Consider the following 7,010-nt stretch of genomic DNA (forward strand, 5'->3'; position numbering starts at 1 on the left):
GATCATGACTCTGCCAAACCTGCCAGTCCCACTTCAGGCCCCAACACATGCATCTACATTTTTACCACTTTCTGAAGAAGATCCATTTATTTTTTATGTTTTATCCTTCTTTCTCATGTAAAATAGTCCTGGAATATACATTTCCTTTAATAAAATGTCTAATGGAATATTTTCTCAAATTAGAAATTCTCTAATTTTAACTTCTTTTTCAGAGAGGTTTTTGCTGTTGGGAGCATGCACTCACCAGAAAGAGAGACAGAGACAGAAAGTGAGAAAGCACCCCCTCCCTGGGGGGGGATGGCCATGCTTCAATCCCTTCTCTTCCAGTCTCTTCTCGGGATCTTGGGCATGCACGCACACGTGCCTAGCATGAGTTTAAGCCACAGGGTCCGGGACTCAAATCGTGGTTGACTACATGGGAGTCCAGCGACATAGCCATTATGCCAACTGCTGGTCCCAATTTTAACATTTTTAAGGATCCATTGCTCAAACTATAGCTGGCTTTAAAAAATAATTTTTTATTACCCTAGATATGTTGAATGAAAGTACAGTTTATACATTAGCAAATGAAGAGCATGTTAAGGTTCATTTCAAAGTTGTTCTTTCTTTCCAGAGGTCTCCCATTTGAGACAAAGGGAACCAGGTTGACGGAGGGTGGGTTGGCCTTACAAGGCTGTACTTTCCTAATAAAGGTATTTCCAAGCCACTGCCTCTAGGACTATTGCTTTGTCTTTCTAGCGGAACAGGAGCTCACGTAGAACCATTCATGCATTTTCAGCAGCTATCCAACCCATTTTATAATCATTTCCATGTTTGGCTGCAGTGGCAGATCACAGCCAGGAAAGAAGAACTAAATGTCCCACTCTGAACTCGGAGATGCAGAGAGCACCATTCGGGCTAACTGGTCATTTCCAGTAACGGACTTTCTTCACGATTCCTCCAAATTCTGTGGGTTACTCTATGTCCATGGGCTAATTAGAGGGAATTTAAAAAGAAAGTAGGGGACCAACTGGTGGCATTGTGATTAAGGTGGCTGGATTCCACTTGGTTGATGTTGCGGTTCTAGTTCCAGACACGACAGCTTGACAAGACACATCGGGCATGTGTGTGTGCATGCCTAAAGTCCCAAGAGGAGAATGAAGAAGAATTGTGGTGTGGCCATCTGCCCTGGGAAGTATTTTATCACTTTCTACTTTCCTCTCTACATCTCTTTCTGGTGAGTGTGTATACATCCCATAGCAAACTAAAAAAAAAAAAAAAAAGAAAAAAACAAGAGAGAGAGAGAGTAGGAATGAGAAGAATGGAAGACAAAATCTGTGGAGAAAGATGAAAGGTATGACTATTAATGTAGGTATACACACACACGCACACATATATAAGGAGCAAAGTTGCATCCTTAGTCAAAGATGGAGGCTGAGAATTCATTCTGTCTTAAAGTAGGAAAATGTCTACAAAGGAAAAATAGGGATAGTTAAAAGAGAATGCTCAGTCTATTGAACTGGACAAATTAGCACTGGGGTTTGAGACTCTTGGTGAAACAAATCTTTAAAAAGCTATTTTAAAAAGAAGAAATAGCAAGTTTGATTGTTTTTGAATAACAGAATTATAAACAAATCTTTTTTTTTTTTTTGAGAGATTTTTTGCTATAGGGTGCGTGCACTTGCCAGAAAGACAGAGATACAGAAAGTGAGAAATCACATCCAGGGTGGATGACCACACCATAATCCTTTCTCCTCCATCCTCCTCTCAGGATCTTGGGCACGCACACACACACACACACACACACACACACACACACACACACGACATGAGTTTTAAGCCACTGACTCCAGGACTCAAACCGCCATTGACTGAGTGGGAGCCCAGTGACATAACCATTGTGCCATCTGCTGGTCCCTAGATGGATCTTTTAAAAATTTTATTTATTCCATTAAAATCATGTTGATATTTTGACATTTCAATAGCACCAATAATGAGGCCAGCAGGTTATGTGGTGGTTAAGATGCTAGACTTCCACGCGGTTGACCTTGGTTCAAGTCCTGGACCTGGAAGATTGAAAATCACTTCAGTTAAATGTGCATGAGTGCTCAAAATCCCAAGACGATATTGAAAAAGAAGGGATTGTAGCATGGCTGTTTCCCCTGCGGAGTGATTTCTCACTTTCCCTCTCTCTGTCCCTCTCTAACAAGGGACATGTGCATGTGCCCTATGGGGGAAAAAATAGTGATTAACACTAATAGTGTTAAAGATCTGGACCCAAAAGAACCTAGTTTCCCACACAATGTAACTCAGATCCCTATAACAGTAACAATGCTGAATCATTAACTACAGTATTGTATTTGCATAGTATCATTTTCCTTTGCATGTTAATTAAGCTTGGTTAGAAAAGCTCTGGTTCTTTCTCTTCACCCTGAAGTCCCAGGCTATCCCAGAATGTGTTCTTGGCTATTGTCCATACATTATAAATCGCACAGTAAATGTGCAAGCCCCAACTTTTAAAGTTAAGCCATATCCTCTTAATCTCTATCTCCAGAATTCACCAAAAACCAAGACAGAAAAGACCAGTGGTTTACTTCTGCTCTGCTGTTTCTAGTGATCTGAACTAGTCATATCAAACTTCCCAAGACTCAATTTTCTCATCTATAAAACGGAAATGGGAGTGAACTCCTGCTTTGCTTTCTTTGTAGGGTTGTGGAAAGAATGACATGAGATAAGCAGCTTTTAAAACTGCAGACAACTGGGGCCAGGTGGTGTGGTGGTTAAGGAGTTGGATTCCCACATGGTGGTGTGGTGGTTAAAGTGCTGTATTCCCACATGGCCAACCACAATTCCAGTCCTGGACCGAGCAGCTTAAAACTCACACTGCGTGTGTATGTGCTTGCCCAAAATCCTAGGAGGAGAATGAAGAAGGGATTGCAGCATAGTCAACCCCTCCAGGGGATTATTTCTCACTTTCCCCTCTCTCTGGTGAGTACAAATACCTTATGGCAACCTCCCTGCCAAAATAATATATAAACAATTATGTATTGGGGAGGTAGCCTCAGGATTATTTGGCAACTTGTGTAAATCTCAATTGCTTCTGCTTATGATTTAGGAAAACTTTTATCTTTACCTTGACATAGTTTAGCCCAAGATGAAATGAAGATTATGAATTATTTTTTGTACCCTTCTCAGAAGAAAGATGTGGAACAGAGATATTAATTGGGAAAGACTTTGAAAATTCCAAATGTCTTTATAAAATTGTCATTAATTATGGCAATTAAAAACCCCAATATTAATCAGAAGTAACTTTTTTAAAGCTTAATTATTTATTTCTTCCAAGAAAGTGGGGAAGTGGGGTTGGGGAGCAGACATCTCCAAAGGGTCTTCATGCTGCCATCCCTTGCCAGTCTCAGTCAAGGAGCAAGGCATGCGCGTGGGCAGCTGGTGTGTAGAGGGAGAGAGACTCTAGGACTCAAATCAGGGACCTTCCATGCAGTCTCAGCATCACAGAAGGTCGCTTTACTGACACATCACCATGGCTGGCCCAGAAAGAACTTATGCACCAAACAAGTGAGCATGATCCTGCAGTTCCTGGAAGAAATTGCTATCTGCTGAAACTCGTACCTTCTCAGCTATCGGTTTGACTTTTGATGCACAGCAGAAGCCAACCTGAATCTGTCTACTGTCCTCTAGCAGGCCTTACTGCTGCTTTAACACCTCACAGCCCAAAGCTCTACTGCCTCACTTAGAGCTGGGTTTCTATCTGCTGTCCTTCAAGCACACCTTCTGTCCACCCTGCCTATCCATATTTCAAATGTCCAGGCAGTGAGTGGGTTAATGCAAACTGATGTGTTCATGATCTAAGATATTCTAAAGTCTAAATCTTTTTTATTATTATTTGGGTGTATTTATTCTTTTAAACATATGTAAGTTTTTAAAAATGTTTATTGACATTTAATAATTGTACATATTTGTGGGGTACAATGCTATTTTTTAGTACAAAAATACAATATGTAATTATTAAACAGGATTATTAGTATATCCATCATCTCAACCTTTTGTCATTACTTTGTGATGGGAATATTTAAAATCCTCTTTCTTACTCTGAGATATATAATAGTTATTAACTATATCCACCCTACTGCATTTTATACACTAGAAATTGTTCCTCTTGTCTATCTGTAATTTTGTTTTACTAATCAACATCACTCTATTGATCCCTACGTCCTCGCCACCTCCGTTATTCTTTCAAGGCTCTGGAAGCCATTCTTCAACTCTTTCATGACAACATTTTTTTAGTTTCCACACGTAAGTGAGAATATGTGGTATTTCTCTTTCACGCCTGGCTTATTTCACTTAACAAAATATCTGGAGTCTGTATCTTCACATAATGTGTCTAGATCTGAAAACTTCAATTTGGTAGCATTTGTTATTACAATAAATCCATGCTTTTTTAAAATTAATTAATTAATTAATTAATTTTTTTTTTAGGTTTTTGCGTTAGGGTGCATGCTCTCGCCTGAGAAAGACAGAGAGAGAAAATGAGAAATCCCATCCCCAGGTGGTTGGTCATGTTGCAGTCCATTCTCCTCCATTCTCCTTGAGGGATTTGGGGCATGCACACACATGTGCTTGGTGTGAATTTCAAGCTGCTGAGTCTGGGACTCAAACTGGTTGGCCATGTAGGAATCTAGCTCTTTAACCACCATCGCACCTGCTGGCCCCCATGCTGTCTTTTTAAAAGGCATTTTATATTCCCTTTTAATTTGCCAGAGTACACATGTGCTTGCCAGAGAGAGGTAAAGAAAGAGATACAGAAAGGGAGAAAGCACCCCCCAGTGGGGCATGGTTACACTGCAATCTCTTCTCCTCACTTCTTTTTCCTGTTACAATATTGGACATGTGTGCATGGACACATGCACCTAATGTGTTTTTCAAATGACCGAAGCCCAGCTTCAAACTGCATGGTCAGTTACATGGGATCCTGCTTCCTTAACCTCTTTAGATTTTTTATATATTTTTTTCTTTTTTTGGAGAGGTTTTTGCTATAGGGTGTGTGCGCTCGCCAGACAAAGAGAGACAGAGAGACAGAAAGCAGGAAATCACCCCCCAGGGGGGACGGCCACACCGCAATCCCTTCTCTTCCATTCTCTCGGGATCTTGGGCACGCATGCACACACGCCCGGCGTGAGTTTAAGCCACTGGGTCTGGGACTCGAACTGCGATCAACTACGTGGGAGTCCAGCGACATAGCCATTAGGCTAACTGCTGGGCCCCCTCTTTAGATTTTTTTAATTTGGTTCTTGATGTCCTTGATAATAGAGACATTAATGGCCAATATGCTCTCTAGAAATAGAACACAGTTACTGCTTTACCAATGGGCATGGAAAGAGCCAAAAGCTCCAGGAAGATTGCTTGATTTCATTTCATTTCATTTTCAAATCTCACATAAGTGCATCTTAGCTGTTAAAATTTCATTCAGATCCAAACCCTAGCTTCAAGGGGATCTGAAAAGAGAGACTTGAGCTTTTGAACCTTACTCAGTAGGTATATCCTCACCTCCCTTAGTATTTCAGCAGCACTTGACAAAATTTATTGTACCCTCTTTTTTGAAGCCCTTTCCCTTAGCTTCTGTGCTACAGAACTCTCCTGGGTTTCCACCCACCTTTATGTACCTTCTCTTAATCTCTTCTATGGCTTGTTTTTCTATTGGCCTTTCCTCAGATGATGAGATTCCTTGTATTTGTGCCCCAAGCCTACTTTCTCACTCTCTGTACCTTTTCTAGATAATGTGACTCAGTCCATGACTCCGGTTACTATTCATTTTATGTTGACTCACAAGCCTTCATTTTCAATACGTGTGACTCTTCCTGTATAACCAATTCATTACTAAAGTTGCATGCAACTCACTACTAAAAAGGCAAGGTAAATTCAACATGTTCAATTATGAATCCATGCTATTTTTCCTCAAAATATATTCTTTGTGTTTTTATCACCCATTCCAGTAATCCAGCAAAAATTATGATATCTCAGAGGATTCTGATTTTTACATAATGGCTAGCTTCTAAGAGGCAGGAACCAGAGGTCACCAGGTGAGTTAAGGGTTATGTCTGTAACTGATGCCTCATCATTTCTGCGAATTACATTGCTGAAACCAGTCATAGGTTTCACCCAAACTCAAGAGAGTGGAGGAATATCTCATGATGTGGATGTGCCAAGTTCATGTTGTGAAAGGACATGTGGAATAGGAAATATCCTTGTGACCATCTTTGGAAAATGCAGTCTGCAACTACGGCAAAATCAGAAATTAAATTTAGACCCAACTTACTCCGAAGGGAAGACACTGAATCAGAAAGTTATGCTGCTTCATATATTCAGAAGGGTACTTCCTTAATTTTTTGAAAATAGGGGCAATAAAGGAATATTGGTCCTTCTCAATCAGTTCATTGTTCATCCACTTATTTTCCTCGTATCTACAAGTACTACAGGTATACAGTACTACAATGAGTCCAGGCATTATATGGAATGCACAATAGAATAGACAAGTCATTGGTCTCCTGAAGCCTTGAGTCCATTCTTCCACTGTTTCATAAATAGTTTAATTTTGAATGCTGGAATATCAATCAGTTGTCATTAATGGCAAGAAACAGTAAGTTTTTGACCTTAGGGGATGTTGGAATAAAGCTCTTCACAGAAGTAGAGGTCTGCAGAATTTAAAGTGTAAACTCTATCCAAAGTTTATAACATCGTGAAATATTTAGACCTCTTGATCAGGCATGTATGCAGGGAAGACTGTAAATTTTAAATATTTACAGCTGATAAGTATTATTCATGATATGACAGTACTTAACACATAGAAAATTACAGGAAAAAATTTAATTTAGCATTTAAATAAATTAATTCTACATCCTGTCTTAGGGTCAAACTGTGGCTCTGGCTTAGTAGCCAACTGTTGGTAGGCCAATTGCCAAAACAATCAGTTGGGTCACTGTGCAATCCAATTCCCTCATTAAGACAATTGCAACAAT

The sequence above is a fragment of the Tupaia chinensis genome, unplaced genomic scaffold, assembly GCF_000334495.1.
Source record: "Tupaia chinensis unplaced genomic scaffold, TupChi_1.0 Scaffold000489_1, whole genome shotgun sequence".
Classification (NCBI taxonomy): domain Eukaryota; kingdom Metazoa; phylum Chordata; class Mammalia; order Scandentia; family Tupaiidae; genus Tupaia; species Tupaia belangeri.